The 16,698-nt window shown below is 35.3% G+C and overlaps 1 protein-coding gene across 12 annotated transcripts in view; it reads left to right on the forward strand.

The window, feature by feature from the left end:
* The window catches only part of Smyd3 (SET and MYND domain containing 3), a 683,600-nt gene that overhangs the window by 199,526 nt on the left and 467,376 nt on the right, over positions 1-16,698 (forward strand). The window contains exon 1 of one of the 12 annotated variants that reach the window (XM_078022949.1): positions 14,245-14,263. The exons of the other annotated variants lie outside the window; for them this stretch is intronic. The gene's annotated coding sequence lies outside the window, so the exon portion shown is untranslated. Of the gene's footprint in view, positions 1-14,244; positions 14,264-16,698 lie in introns of those variants that run through there. 12 annotated transcript variants of the gene reach the window in all.

Below are 16,698 nucleotides of genomic sequence, written 5' to 3' on the forward strand. Positions count from 1 at the left end.
CCACCATTTCCAAGTAGTCCCACCCTGGGGACTAGTCCTTTGACACATTGGCCTTTGGGAGACATTAAACGTCCTAACTACAGCATAAGATATTTTAATATTTGGAAGAATCTATGCTTACTTTCTAGAATTTAATGTCCACTGTTCCAGAAAGACCAATGGAGAACCCAGAACTAAGAATCAGACTTCAATGACTCTGAATTCCAAAGGAGAAACCCATCCAAGGAGGTTTTTTTCCTAATCTTTTTTTTTTAAAGTTGGTTATATATGACAGCAGAATGCATTACAATTCATATTGCACATATAGAGCACAATTTTTCATATCTCTGGTTGCACACAAAGTAGTGTCATACCATTCGTGTCTTTATACTTAGGGTTATGATGTCCATCTCATTCCACCATCTTTCCTACTCCCATGTTCCCTCCCTTCTACTCCCTCCCCCTTAACCCTACCTAGAGTTCATCTAATTTTACCACGTGCCCCCCTCCCCATTATGAATCAGCAATCCTTAAATCAGGGAAAACATTCTACATTTGGTTTTTTGGTATTGGCTAACTTCACTTAGCATTATCTTCTCCAGCTTCATCCATTTACTTGCAAATGCCATGATTTTATTCTCTTTTAATGCTGAGTTATATTCCATTGTATATATATACCAGTTTTCTTTATTCATTCATCTACTTAAAGGCATCTAGGTTGGTTTCACAGTTTAGCTATTGTGAATTGTGCTCCATTAAATATTGATGTGGCTGTGTCCCTCTAGTATGCTGTTTTTAAGTCCTTTGGATATAGACTAAGGAGTGGGATAGCTGGGTCAAATGGTGGTTCCATTCCCAGTTTTCTAAGGAAATCTCCATACTGCTTTCCTTATTGGTTGCACCAATTTGCAGTCCCACTGGCAGTATTGAGTGTGCCTCCCCATCACCCCCACATTTCCAAGGAGATTTTTGCTGTTAGTTTATGCTAAATAAATGTGAGTATTTTTGGTCAGGTGTAGTTGATTTGAGATTTTCTTTGAAATTTACAGCCTGAGGTTGTAGTGAGCCTTGAAACTCTATGTGAGCACTCCACATGCTGCTTGCTCTTCCTCATAGGAGCCCCTCAATTCATGTTAGCAGTGGTCTTCAAATGGGAAATTTGACTATGGCTTTTGTTAGTTTATGTTGCTTTCTGTTTTCTATTTTTCAGAGTAAACTTAAGAAGGTCTTTACAAAGATGTGAAGAGAAAGTATAGTTAGAAGTCTGAGGTAGTTTGAGTACCAAAAAATTAGAAAGTTTTAAAAAGCAAATAGCTGACATATAAAAAACAGAGACACCAAGGAAGAATAAATTCAGTATTGTGTTTAGCAGTTAGAAAATTCACTTTTCCTATTTTTATTTTTCATATAGAGTAAAAATGTGAAAACATTTATTTTTATTTCAGAATAGAAGTTGAGTGATTATACTTCTATTATTTTTTGCCAAAACATTGTTGTATTGTTCCTAATAAAAAGCTGAGTTATGGGCTGGGGTTTTGACTTAGTGGCACAGCTCTTGCCTAGCATGTCTGAGGCACTGGGTTAAATCCTCAGCACCACATAAAAATAAATAAATAAAATAAAGGTATTGTGTCCATCTACAAGTAAGAAAAAAAAGCTGAGTCACTCTTTTTCACTTTTAACTCAACAAAGCTACTTGTAGCTGAATTGGTGTTAGGTCATTGATATCTAAATCAACCAGTATGTTTTGAAATGTATCACAGGCCATAAAGTCACAGTAATTTAGGATTTGGAAAACTGTGACTGAGTTTTATTATGAAAATGTCCAGTTTGATGGAGAAAGGAGGTCAAATGATTTTTATCTGAGCAAATGTTTGCTTTAGTTAATTCTTTGAAGAGCATAATTTTATAATATTATATCTTAAAAGTAGCATACAAATTTAATTTTGATAGTACTCATGCCTTAACAAATTGAAGGTATAGGTTTATTTTTATGTATGTTGTATGATCTCTCATGTATTGTACTAAGGTACCAACTATCATGATTATCAGTTGAAAAGCCCTATATGGACTGTGGATGTAGCGTAGTGGTAGAGTACTTGCCTACCATATGCCAGGTCCATGGTTCAATCCTTAGAACTTCAAATAATAATAAATAAATAAATAAATAAATAATAAGAAAAAAGCCCTATCTGTTAGTGGTTTCATCATACCAATAAATTATTCAAATTTTAGAATGAAGAATATAGTTTTATTCAGTTCATGAGCATTAAAATATTAAAAAATGTAAGTTTTTGAAAAATAACAGCATTACAGTAAAGTTTAAAAAAATTTTTTTAAAGTTGTAGATGGACACAATATCTTTATTTATTTACTTTTATGCGATGTTGAGGATTGAACCCAGGGCCTCCTGCTTGCAAGACAAGTGCTCTACCACTGAGCTACAACCCCAACTCAATAGTAAAGTTTTAAGATACAGTTAGTTGAATATTTTTAACTCAGTTAAATTAGCTTTCAGTTCTGATTTGTAATGAAGGCGGGAGCAGAAATATGTTTATGGTGCCACCAAAACATTGTATAGATCTCTGGTGTGGATATCTGGCTCACCAATCAGCTTTCAGGGAATGAGAACTTGAGTAATTTGGGTTGTCATGGTTGATTTCTGCCATTAGATATCAGGAGCATACTAAAGGGCTGTGAAGTATTATACTCATTTTTTAAGACAAGATAATAGTTGAAAATTGTAGTACAAGCTAACTTTGTATACATTTGAAAGAAAAGAACCTTATAGTATTTTAAATTCTTTTATATTAGATTTTCTAATTAAGAATTCTCTGGTATTAATAAAAATTCCAACTTCAGTTAGAATCATTTCTTCTAAATATAACTGTGGAAGCCAATATGTTAACTTCAAATTATATTCTTCAAATGACTTTATTTCCTTTATCTTCTCTCTTTAATATTCATTTTTAACACTTATGAGGACGTGTCCCTTATCTGCATATTATAAAAAGGAAGCAGTCTGACTTTACCATTAAAGTTTTTTGAATGTAATAAAGCTGTGAAATTACCATGACCCCTAATACTTCACGTTAAAAGGAGAATTTGTGTTACATTGAAGATAACAAGGAAGCTCTTGTGCTGAGCCTTGTGCTAAAATGAGGTTTTCTGTCGTTCTATTAATTGTTATTTGAGTTCAACATTGTTCTTGTGGCAGTTTTGTATCTTCTTATAAGATTTTAGCATAAATGCGAAATAGAATCCATAATCATTGCTTCAGTTAGTGAAGTCTGTGCTTCTCAAATTTGAGCTCTGAACTCCTTTGGAGTCAGGGATTATTGTGATACATTTGAGACATCTTTTCCCATACTTTTGAGGCAACATTGTACTTCTTATGTTCATGACTTCTTATATTATAGATACCATTTCTGTAAAGTTATACATGCTCCTAACTCCAAATAATTGTATGGAACTTTGGCCTGCTTTCTGTGCCTGTTGCTGAGATGCAAGACCCAGTTGGTACATGCTGGTGGTTCCAGGTGAGCTGAGCAAGGCTGCTTTTCATGGCAGAGCCCAGGAACATAAATTTCACAAAGATTAGTTTCACATTTAGTAGTTTTTAAACACAAACAAAGAAAACACAGTTAACCATGGCCCACAGAGATTTATCACAGGACTTATTCCTCTTCAGATAGAAATTTATTAATTTGTAGCTTATGCCTGAAAAGCAAATGGAAGAACATTTAAGTTTAAACTTAATGTCACAAATTTCTACAGAGCTTGAACATTTTTAAGGCAGTGATGATTATGTGATCGATGTGATCGATGATTGGGAAGAAGAAAAATGCTCCCAGTTTTTAGCAAGTGTTGTTTGTGGTAGGGTTATAGGCTTTAGGCTATGGTTTATTCAGCTCTGAGGGTGATGATAAAAATCTGATAAATTTTTCCTCACTATATTTTCCTGCTTATATATTCATTGAAGTCTATTTTTATCATATTTTCAGATGTTTTCTGTTGCTGGTCATTTACTAATATTCAGAGAAATATGTACTTCTGTGGCATGTGTGCACATGGAATTCTTCCAAATTTATTATTTTGCTGAATGTTTTGTAGTAGGATTTTTTTTTAAACTAAAGTAAGTTTCCTCACTTACTGTGGCTACCTTCATAGGAATTTCTTCCAGTTTTTTATATTTTGCTTCATGCTTTTTACAGATTTTAACTATTATATTTGTTTTATATATGTGGTATATAGGAATTCATTCAAATATGTTTTACATTGTGGCTTATTTTCTTGGTTACTAGCATCTGAAATATAGTACCATTGTTTAATACTATAACATATATAATACTATGGTTTCATTTACCAATAAAATTTTTATGCCTTGCTCCCTGTTAAGCATTTTCTAATCCAATATGCATTGAAATTAACTTTGTGATCTCTCAATTTATTTTTAGGCTAGTAGATGTCAGTGCATATCCCTAACTTGTTATTTCCAATTGGATTCTAGACTATAGTAGATTAATATAATAGTTAGCTTTCTTATGATAGCAAATATGAATTTTTGTCATCAGAATCTCATTTTAAATGCATAAGAATATATACTTCATTGGAATACTATAATGATAATAATAGTTGAAATTTATTGAGGACTATGAGTCATGCTGTGTTCAAAAGTGCTTTGTAAGTGTACTAGTTTTCTATAGCTGCATAGCAAATCAGTACAGTCTTAGTGGCTTTAAACAGATCCATGTATTATATAGAGTGTGCACACCAAGTGGCAGCACCGTCTTAGGATCCTGTCAGCACAATACATTATTGACTGAATTGTTCCTCACAACCCTCAAAGTAACTATTATTAACAAGCCTTTATAGATGAGAATGTTTGATCTAGAGTCAAGACCATAGAATAAAGGAACCTGGATAGTAACTAGGGCAACCTGATTCAACAGTATGGATTCCTTAATTATTTTAATCTACTCTACTACAACTATAGCCATAGGACATTCACTCAATGAAAGCTGTATATTTGATGGTGGTCCCATGAGATTATAATGTAGCTGAAGCACTTCTGTCACTTAATGACATTGTAGCTATTATAAGTTTACAGCACAATTCATTACTCATGTGTTAGTGATGATGCTGGTGTAAACAAACCTACTGCATGAGGTACACAAAAGCATAGCACTTACAGTTATGTTTAGTAATGATGATAATTAATGACTGTGTTACTGGTTCGCATATTTACTCTACTGTAATTTAATCATTGTTCTAGAGCATTTTCCTTTTATTTATTAAAAAAGTTCAGTATGCTTCATTATGCTGGTAATTTGCTTTTGTGCTTTGCCGCAGTCTGGCTGGGCACAAAATCACAAGCCACTCACAGCCTTGTAGATTCAAACAGCAACTCTTTATTCCCGAACTCTCACTGACACTCTGCCCACACTTCCCGCAGACACACTGCCTCCACTGGGCTCCGCGCACCAATTCTCTCAGAACCCCACGAGAACTCAAGGGGAACTCCAAAGAGCAGAGCCGTAGCCTGAGGCAGCAGGATACGCCCTAATCCTGGAGCCGCCCTATTCCCAGCAGGATCCACCCTAAACCTGGAGCTGCCCTATTCCCAGCAGGATCCACCCTAAACCTGGAGCCACCTTAATCCCTGAGCAGGGTCACCTTTCAACCCAAAAATGCCTTGCCTCATTCCTACTTGGCTATGGCTCTCAGCAGTGCTTGATTTAATCTCATGTTGTTTTGTCCATCATGGCCCTAGAAGTAATAGCCTCTCTCTCTCTCTCTCTCTCTCTCTCTCTCTCTCTCTCTCTCTCTCTCTCACTTACACACACACACACATACACACACACACACACACACACACACACACACACACACACACACACCCTGATGTACACTAGGCTATCCCATTCAGGTTTGTGAAGGTGTGCCTCATGATATACAGACAATGACAAAATTGCCTAATAATGTATTTCTCAGAATGTTTCTCTGTTGTTAAGTGAGACCTTACTATATTCCTGTGGAAGGAGCTCAGTATCATAGCAGTTCATTCTATCACTTCTTTGAATGTCTAGAGTTTTCTTTCTTTCATTATATAGTGTTGCTTTGAAGAACACTAGTGTTTGTATTTTTATTTTTTTTAAATTGTTTTATGTTGCTTTGGCAGCATGTGTTTGTGGTGTTAAGAAAACCTTTTTTTGGGTCTACATACCTTTATATGGATTTGAATTTTCTTTGGTCATTATACGTAGCCCTTATATGACAAATCTAACTGCTGGATCTTGTCCAATAGGCTTATTTATTTGGTTTGTACATTCCTGTCATTCCCTCCACTCCACCCCTTCCCTTTAGTATTAATGCTTGTTAACACTTTTAAAGTCTGGATTTAGCCTTTGGTTGAAAAGTTTGTAGTTGTAGCTATACTGTGTCAGTTCCCATATGGCAATAATTTACCTGAGCTGGACCTCACAACACCTGTTAATTAAATGTGAGGAGTCCAACTTGATCAACCCAAACTCCTTAGCTAGCCCCAACCCATTCTGTTTAGACTTAAAACCCAAATGTGAATGAAAAAGATGTGATCGTTATAACAAAATTTGTCTTCTGTTTTCTTGTTGCCTATTGTTTGTGTAATTCCTTCCACCTGAATTCCCCTCTCTATTAAAACCTCATATTCTTCAGTGATGGATTTTAATTCCATCTTTCCATGAAAACTCTTACAGCTTCACATGACAGAAAATACCATCTAAACTGAATGAAGGAAAAGGAATTTGTTGGTTGTGAACAGAAAAATGCCTCTCTTTAGCATTGCCAAATCTGGGGGCTGGTCTCTCTCCATTGGTGGGCTTTCCTTCCATCAGTTGTTCCATTCTCAGGCAAGGCAGTGGGCAGAATTCTAAGTTTTCACCTCTTAGCATCTAATCAGCAGGAAAATAACCTTTTTTGGTTGCTAAAATGTAATTCCCCAAATTAGCTGTGATTATATCTCATTGGCATGGATTGGGTCAGGTAGGCATTCTTGAACTAATTTCTGTAACCATGGGAATGTAGTATTTTGATTTATTTGGCCTAGGTCACATGACTGCCCTAGGAGTTGGTTAACAAAGGAACATAGAGGCAGAAAATGAGGAAGGGATGATTACTTGAGAAATATGGAGAGTGCATGCTGGATAAAAAAAAAAAATTGTTCATGTCTTCATCTTCCTTGCATACCCAGTTTTCCTCTCCTAGACTTCTCTAATACTGATTACCAGCAGCACATATAACATTGTATTTTGTGTCTTTTATATTTTCACATATTTGCCAGATGTTTATTTAGTGCCAATGATGTTATAGGCTTTGTATAAAAGAATGGCAATACAAAGATAAAAATACACATCAGATGTGCTGAGGGAGTTCACAGTACAATACATATGATTGCTTTCCAACTGGATTGTTTAGGATAGGAGATGTTGAAAATATTGTTGTGTCTCTTATAGCATGTAACATAATATTTTTCACTAAATAGACTTTTCTTTAGAAAAACCCAGGAGTGTTTTTCTAAAAGCTATATCCCTAATCCTATATATATATATATATATATATATATATATATATATATATATATATATATATAAAATTTTGAGACAGAGTCTTACTAAGTTACTGAGGTTCTTGCTAAGTTGCTGGAGTCTGGTCTCAAACTTGGGATCCTCCTGTCTCAGTCTCCCGAGTTGCTGGGATTATAGGTGCATCTGGCAAAAATATGCTCTTGAAGTATAAATTTGTGCATCCATCTTCTTAAAACATACTTTCATTGTTTTAGACTTATTAGTCTTGTGAATCTTAATTTGTGCCACTGTCATTTATACTAGAACCTGAAAAGCATAGCCACTGCAGTTACATTGTCCTCCCTTGTCACTGGAGGAAGTTCACTATCTCTTTCAGGTTCCTGTGGAGCTTCCTTCTACTGCTCCTCTCATTCTGTCATGTATCACAACTGCTGGTTTATCTTGGCTCCTGTTAGAATTGGATGTCCTTGGGAGCAGTAAATTGCTTAATAAGTGTTTGCTGACTTGAATCTGTTGAATGATGGAAATGTCTGGGCTTTGATCACAGCGACCAGTTTCAGTTTTTTTTTCCAGTATGTTTACATTTTATTTGTTCATAAAACTTTGCCTCATGTTTTCCTAAAGTTCTCCTTTATATTTAATAGGGAGAGTTGGGTTTTGATGTTCATTCAGTTTCCCGTGTTTATATTTTAGACCTGGTAGTATTTTTAATACTTGCACACAGTCAGGTTGGTATTGATAATCAGAGGGGACTTGTATCTTTGGAAAGCTGAACTATTTTTAGGATGGGTAACATTATTATAGAAAGAAAATGAACTCCACTCACAGGCCAATGTTTTCTATTACCCATTCTGATGTTAATATTCCTTGTTTCTATTTTGTTTGTACTAAAACTTGGGCTTTTTTTCCCTCAGGTCTTTGTAATTGGTAATGAAAAAACAAGAGCCAGCACTGGGTACTGGCTCTATGCCAGCCCCTGGTGTTGCATATATTATATTTTAAATCTTCATAGCATTTTAAACTCTTCATCTTGTCCCTGTATTACAGGAGGTAAACTCAGGCTTAGAGAGAGTAATGGAACTGCCCAGGATCATATAATTAGTAACTGGCAAAATTGGGCCCCTGATATAGGTGTTTCTGACTCAACACCTAGAAAGTACACAGGAATAAAAAATTACAAAGTCATACCTTGCTATCTCTGACCCCTCCAGAAAAAGGTTGATAGCACCTTCATTCTGGTAATACTTTATCTGAATTTGCTAGGCTAATTTCCTTACCCATATTCCCAGGAAAACAATATTGAGTATTTCTTGTCTTCTCTAATAGACTGTAGAGATGAACTGTCACTTTACCTTTATTTCTCTAAGTATCTCTGATCCTTCTTCCATGCTTACAAAAGCCATTTTCAATAACACATGCAAGTATCTATTTTTTCAACTTTGCTAATAAATTTCACAACTTCTTTGGAATGTTTGTTAAGCTTAAAAAAAACTTTTCCGTGTATCATCATAGAAAATTACAATAATAAATAAAAATAGAGGTCAGAAATTCAAATGCCCCAGAAACCTCACTCTTTGAATGTCACACTGTTAACATTTGGTTCTGTGTCTGTATCCATATTTAGTATATACACACCTGTATATAAACCATGTATAATTTTCTTTTAATGGTTGTACACCGTTCCATTGTTTGAACACATAAAAATTTAATCAACACCCTATTAGGTTATTTCCAATTGTTTCCACTGCAGGGAACATCAGTATACTGATGATATACTGATATATCAGAAAGTACCACCAAGCCATCAAAGTGGGTCTTTTTATGTAGCATAAATTAATAGAAATGAAGTTAGTTGTGGTAAGTTTTGCCTTTATTATATATGCTGCTAGATTGTGCTCCAATATACATTATACGGATTTACAAGCTTCAGCATGTGAGAGCACTGTTTTCTTACAACTTTGCTAGCATGTGATATTGTTCTTTTTAATACTTGCTGATAATTATAAGTTATTTATCTTTCTCATGTTAATTATCATTTCTTTAGTTATTTGATTCTGGTGGGTTTTACATCTTGAATTTTTACATGACAAAACCGTGAGATTTTTGACAGTCCCCCTCTTCTTCCTGTGAAATTTTCAAGCTGTGACAATTCTATCAGACCTGACCATTTCCTCTGGCATTTAAAAGTACAGGCTTTCCTTCTTTCTTTAGACAATAGAGGATAACATACAGGGGGTGTTATGTAATGTTGGTCATCCTGTCATCATAATTACATAACGATGCCTTTTGGTCTAGCCATGGTTTTAAAGCCATTAGGTTTAGAAAAAAAATTTTTTTTTAATGTGGTAGAGGTATATCTTTTACTTTATTAGAGCAAAAATCCCCTTATGTGTCTGATTTTACAAAGAATACTTGGAACTAAAAGTGGCAGCTCCTGTATGTCCTCTGAATTACATTGGTAATATAGGACAGGCCCTTACACTATTAACAGCCCCCCCCCCCATTCAAGTACTTTGAATTTAGTCACTCCATTAGTTTAATCTATAAATTTTTCTGCATTTTGTGGGTGATGGAAAAGTAATTAATAGTCAACATTTAGATATTTTTCAGTTTACTACCTTCATAGTCCTTGATAATATGCAGTTATGTTTTAGTGCCTTCTTTTCTTGTCTGCTGTAATAGCTGCTAATTATTATTTTTATACATCAGTACGTGTGTTCTTGCATTTTATGAATGGTTCGCTTGAAAGTTCTTTTCTGTTTCTCTTTAGCTGTTGACAAAACTGTCTCTGCATCTATAGGTTTAAATAGACAAAGGAGAAAGCTTATGTTGTTTATTGTCTTTCCAGAAGAGGGTGTAGCAAGAGAGGAAAAGAGCAGCTATACTGCCCCATCTCCCTTCATATTAAGCATCTCATAAAAATTAATGATGATGGAATATTATTCATCATACTGAAAAAACACAGTTATAATTCATAAATAATATTGGCAATTAAATCCAAGATGTCCTGTTAACAGGGACCAAAGAATAAAGCTGTCTGCTTCTATAATATGGAGATCATTGTCCTGTGAGACAAAGATGAGGGAATGCTTTCAATTTTTCTCCATTTAGAATGATGTTGGCCTGGTGTTTAGTTAGCATAGATAGCTTTTGTGATGTTGATATATGTTCCTGTTATCCCTAGTTTTTCTAGTATTTTGAAAAAAACACCGTATTTTGTCGAATGCTTTTTCTGCATCTGTTGAGATGATCATATGATTCTTATCTTTAAGTCTATTGATGTGATGAATTATAATTATTGATTTCTGTATGTTGAACCAACCTTGCATCCCTGGGATGAACCCTACTTGATTGTGGTGCACTATCTTTTTGATAAGTTTTTGTATTTGATTTGCCAGAATTTTATTGAGAATTTTTGCATTTATGTTCATTAGAGATATTGGTCTGAGAAACAAAGATGAAACAAAATAACACATATGTGGGACCTAAATGAAAGTCTTGGAAGGAAAAATCTTTTAATTTAATTAGAAAGCATTACTAATCCTAGGTAGATTTGTAAGTAAGTACTCTCCGATTGATGGAATGATCTGTGATATTTACACATTAGAAAAATAAATGAACTGTTGACATTTGATGCTTCAGAATTACTACTCCTATTTTGCCAAGAAATTTATTAATATGGCTAGGATTCTTATCTTTCAGAACAAACACTGCTGTTGTTTCTTTAGAATAGGAAGGGTTATGTGTAAGCCAGAATCCCAGGCCTTCATCTCTTGAGGAGTCTTGATTTAGTGTTGAGGGCACAGGAGAGTGTTTGATGCATTGTTTTCATTTTCGCACATCCTGGGTAGAGGAGTTTCTGCTCCCACACGGTATTGAAGTGATTTCACTAATAGAGCTAGGTGCTTCCTAAATGTTGAGTAGGCTTAGTTTTCCCTTCCTCTCATGTTTGCTCCCTTCTTGAAAACTTCCACGAATTTGAAGACACCTTATATCATCTTGTTTGTTCAAACTCCACTGACTTTTAAATGTTGTTCTCCCTCAAGGATTACCCTTGTTTTCTCTTACTCTTTTCCATATTGTTTTCTTGAATTATATTACCCTCTTTGCTAGATGCAGCTGTTAACTAGCAAGTGAACTCGGGTCTCCTGTGTGCCAACCTGGTATTTCAACCAGTGTTTACTACACATCCTCATCCCGTTATCCAGACTGTTTAAAGCTTGAATGATTATCTAGCCCTTTTCCTCAAATCTATTTCACTCTATGTTTTCCTTTACTGTATTCATTTAATATTATAATTGTCCATGTAATTTTTTCAATCTAGAATCTTTTGAATCTGTCTTAACATTCAAATACTTCCTGATCTTTAAAAACATTACCTAAACAAAAATACAGTGCCTATTCTGGATATAGCCATTGCTATTTATATAAGTAGTTAGTATATTATCTGAACTTAATAAAATTTGAAACATATTGCTATGTTTTTAATATTAACTGTGAATAAAAATATCTTGAGTTAATTCTCTTCAATAGGTGAAAACAGTTCTTTAATTTTATATGGCAACTAGAAGGAAAACTTTACTTTTTATGTAGAAAAAGGTGATTACATAGGTTTTAGGACTGTATTTCAGAAAATAAACTAGTTATATATATGTAAGAATTTGTAAAATGCCTAATGTGAAATGTAAATATTGCAATTTTTACATAAATTTGCACTGACTGTAGAGGTTAAGGAAAGAGCTGGCTACTTTTTCTGTTTTGAATGCTTATATTTTTCTTGCAAAGCCGATTTATTGTTGAAATTAAGATAATTGCAGTTTTTATTCTGGTTGTTTTTTAGGACATTCAGCATTCATGTGCTATTCTGTAAAATCATTACAAATGGAAAAGAAATGACTTGTTCTCTGCTGAAGTTGTGAGGGTAAATGTTACCATTCTTGGACAGTTATAGAAGCAAGTACTTGTAAAGGAGAGAAAATCTGTATGATTTTCCTAGGCATGACTGAGGCTTTGCTGATTGTATAGAAATTATCCCTGTCTGCCCAAGCAGTCTGCGTGTCCAGACTTCATATTGGCCTAATTAACAACAATAACTTCCTTCCTTTTTTGTTTGGAATCAATTTATTTTGAATATGTCTTTCTGATATTTTCTACATAAAAGTAGAGGTTAAATCATCCAAGGATGTCCTAGAGTGTAGAACCTCCCCTCCAAACACACGCACAGCAAAACAAAAAACCCAAATCAAACCTTTGAAGTTTTTGTGAGAAATTTACTCTTTATAATTCATACTTCCTTTGAGGATTGATTTTGTTCTCCTTTTGATGAATTCCAACTTTCTTGTTCCATAGCTGTCATCTCAGTTGTTTAACGATTTATTTTTCTTGTTCAGAGAATTGAGTTTTCGAGATCATACGGCTATAGCTTGTATTGTGTCAAGGTCAAAATCTTTTAATTTTATTGATGGAATTGGTATTGTAACCTGAGGGTCTCCTGCTGTATATTTAAATCCTGTCGTATTGCCTAAATATAGCTGTATGTTGCTTCTAGACCAGCAGATACTTTTATTAAATTCCTTGGCTACATCTAGTTTACTTTTCCTTAAGAGAAATATAACAGAATACCACTAGCCTCCTGATCACAAAGAGATTGCTACCATGGCAACCTGACAGTTTTTAATATTAGAATTTTCTTGTTAAAGCAAAACTTATGACACTGGGGACCTTTCTTTGACTGTGAAAACTTTATGCTGTTTCTTATAGTTGGAGTTATACTGTGTCCAATCAGAAAAATGTTTTTCTTTGGTTAGAAAAATTAATTTAAGCACTTTGCTTAACAACTTATTAGCTACAGTGTTAAAGAAAAGGTGTTTGCTTTCTCAACTCTACTCTCTTTGGTTGGGTCTTTTACACTGTCAGGTACCAGTGAGATCTGTAAGAGACACAGTAAAGGGAATCACATTTGTGTCTCAGACACCAAAGAACTTTGCCACCTACTAACAGCAGAGTGGCCTTAGGGAAATTACTTAGGTTCCCTAGGACTGCTTTTCTAAGTAGGAATATTAATCTCTGTATTATTTGTGTCATGGGCTGTTTTTAATAAAGTAATACATAAAATATTTATTATTGCTTTTTAATTCACAGAGGATAACAGGAATAACAAATATGCAGCATATTGAGTTTATATATCATCTCATTTAACCTCTGCAGTACCCCTGTGAAATAGACATATTATTCTCAATTTATGTATGATGTTTATAGGCAGAGAACTCAATTGGTTTGCCCTGATCACAGCTATTAAATGTCTGGATGGACTTGGGACTAGAATTGTCCGTTTCTCTTTCCACTGTTTTCTTCAACTAATTCTTTTGCCTCTCACAGTAGCTGGCCCATAATAAACACTGCTATTTGTTGAATAATGAATACTGAGCTGAATACTTCTGGGAAATGCTAGTCTGCTGTCAGTAAGACTGATCATTTATAAATAAGTGGAGTCTGGTCTAGGCAAGAAATTAGAAATTCTAGGGCTAATTCTACAATAGGGTAAACTCTAGTTCTCTCCTGTATTTTTATTTTTACTTTTATATCATTCATTCACCAGGGCTTAATCAGAACTTACTGAGTGCCTGCTGTGTGCCTGAAATGTTCGTATGCAGAGATTGGCAAGCCAGTTTCTGAAGCCATTGACCTGGTAGACACTGGTGTAATCAAGTCTTTGGAAGGTATACAGATTCCTTCAAGTATATATAATATTTATTTAAACATTTACTATATTATTAAGACCTAGAGACTGTTCCAGTCTTTGATCATCTTTATTAGTAATCAAAATTAGCAAAAATGTGTTTTTCTGAGGTTCTGAATAAATTCAATTTAATATAGATAAATTATACCAGAGGCAGACATTAGGCCAAACTGATACATGTTATTGCAATGCCAGTTATTGAGTGACCATTGTGCTAGCCACTTATATTTGGTTACAGCGAATAACTATTAGTTAATTTCCATTAATGTATATAGTCATGGTTCTGTGCGGCATTTATGGGGCGCTGCTGGGCTTTGAGTACATGAGAGGGCATTTGACTCAGCTTGTGAAAAGGTGATGGGAAGCACAGAACCTCTTAGGTGAGTGTGAAAGGAGCATCCAGGCAGGGATGGTAGCATATGCCAAGGTACAGATAGATATAAAAGATGTTGCTTTTTGGAACTGCTGAGCAATTTAGCTGGCCAGAGCATAGCCAGGAGGCAGAAAATTAATGAGCAATGAGGCTAAAGAAAGGCAGGGGCCAAGAGTTAGATTTTATCTTGAAGGAAAACCATTTAAGGAATTTTAATTTAACAAGAGAAATGGGATTTGGAAAGTGAAATTGGTACTTAAGAAAGTTTTTTGGGGGGGCTGAGGTTGTCTGTCAGTGGTAGAGTGCTTGCATAGCATGTGTGAGGCACTGGGTTCGATTCTCAGCACCACATTTTTTAAAAAAGTTTTATCAACAACTAAAAAAAAAAATTAAAAAGAACCCAAGAACTTTTGGCTTTAGATTGTAGGAAGCAAAACTGAGATCAGGAATCTTTTACAGTGATAAAATCAAGAGATGATGTGTTCCTGCTATGACAGTGGTAGTAGTGGGCACTGAGAAAGAAGGAAGCAAGGAATGGAAACATTTGAGAAGGTAAAACTGTTAGCACTTAGAGTCTGCCTGCAAGACTGGAGTCATAGAGGGTGCCCATACTTCTCATTTGGTTAACTGTGTAACTGGCAGTGCCTTGCAGAAAGACAGTAAGTACATACACAGAAGCAGACCTTAGAATTAAGAGAAAAGGTGCCAGAGGTGCTTGTGTAGACCATGCATTCCAATTTGGACATGTTGGATATGAAACACTTGTGGGAGATCCAAGTCAGAAGAGGGCTGGATATATGGGACTGAAACTTCAGAGAAAGATTTGGGCAGGAAATTGAGAATTCAGAAGTATATAGATGATAGCTGATGCTGTAGAGGTATAGGAAGAGGGCGGAAACAGAGGCAGTAAGAGACAGAAGCCTTCAGAACAACAATACTTAAGAAGCAAGCTGAAAAGAAGCCAACAAAGATGATTGAGAGAGTGAAGTAGGAGGAAAACCTGGAGAGAAAGTTTGCATAGACAGAAGAGGTGGGAGACAAATGCTTCCAGGAGGTAGGCAAGTGTTGCAGGTCTGAAAAGTGTTGGTTGAATTCAGTAACAGGGTCCTTTGGTGGGCTTTGTTGGAGCCCCTTAGAGTAATGAGTGCTGGGTCTTTAAAGAAACTTGACTGTGAATAGGAGGGCTTAATTAGAAGGGCAAGATAGAGTTCTTTAATTCTGTTAATTTGTGTTGAAGAGGTATGAGTATTGGAGTCAACAAAGATAATGATTTGAAGATAAGTGTGTAAGGGGTTATTAGTGATTGAGAGAGAATTCTAAGAAGGTGAGAGCAAAGGAGTTACCCTTGAGTCCCAGGTTAGATACTCTTCCTCTGAGTCTGATATGGGTTGTGCACCTAAGTGGAGGGCAGAGTTTCCTGGAGTAGTTTCACCAGTTGTCCCTCCCCTTCCCCCTCACCCTCCCCTCCCCCCTCCTCAATTCTTCTGTATTTTTGCAGTGCAGGACATAGAACCAGGAACCCCTACATTATAGGGAAGTGCTCTTCTACTGAGCTGTATCCAAGCCCTCAATTGTTTTTTAAAAACCTTTGTTTATTTATTTTTTATTGGTGCTGAGGAATGAACCCCATGCCTTACATGTGCTAGGCAAGCATTCTACCACTGTACCACAACCACAGTTCTCAGCCCCCAATCTTAACTCTTAATATTTACTAAAATTATTTTCTTGAAAATAGTTATTTATTGACTTGCTATGTTTTTGCAACATCTTCCACACATCCTGCCTAACCTCTCTCTGTCATTTGCTTAGTTCCTTGTGTTTTCTGTTCCAGAGTCTCCTGTTTTAGAATGACCCTTTTGCCCTTGAATGTTCTCAAGTAATAAGTTGATAATACCTGTTCATGGTACTTTGTTTAAAGAAAGCTTGTAATATGTCATGCCTTTTACTGTTTCACATGGTTTACTACAGCATATCCCTATGAAAATTACATAGAGCTGTGCTGGAGTGACTGGTGTGTTGGAGTGGATTTTTATTAGCAATAT

This window comes from Ictidomys tridecemlineatus, chromosome 10, assembly GCF_052094955.1.
Source record: "Ictidomys tridecemlineatus isolate mIctTri1 chromosome 10, mIctTri1.hap1, whole genome shotgun sequence".
Lineage (NCBI taxonomy): Eukaryota > Metazoa > Chordata > Mammalia > Rodentia > Sciuridae > Ictidomys > Ictidomys tridecemlineatus.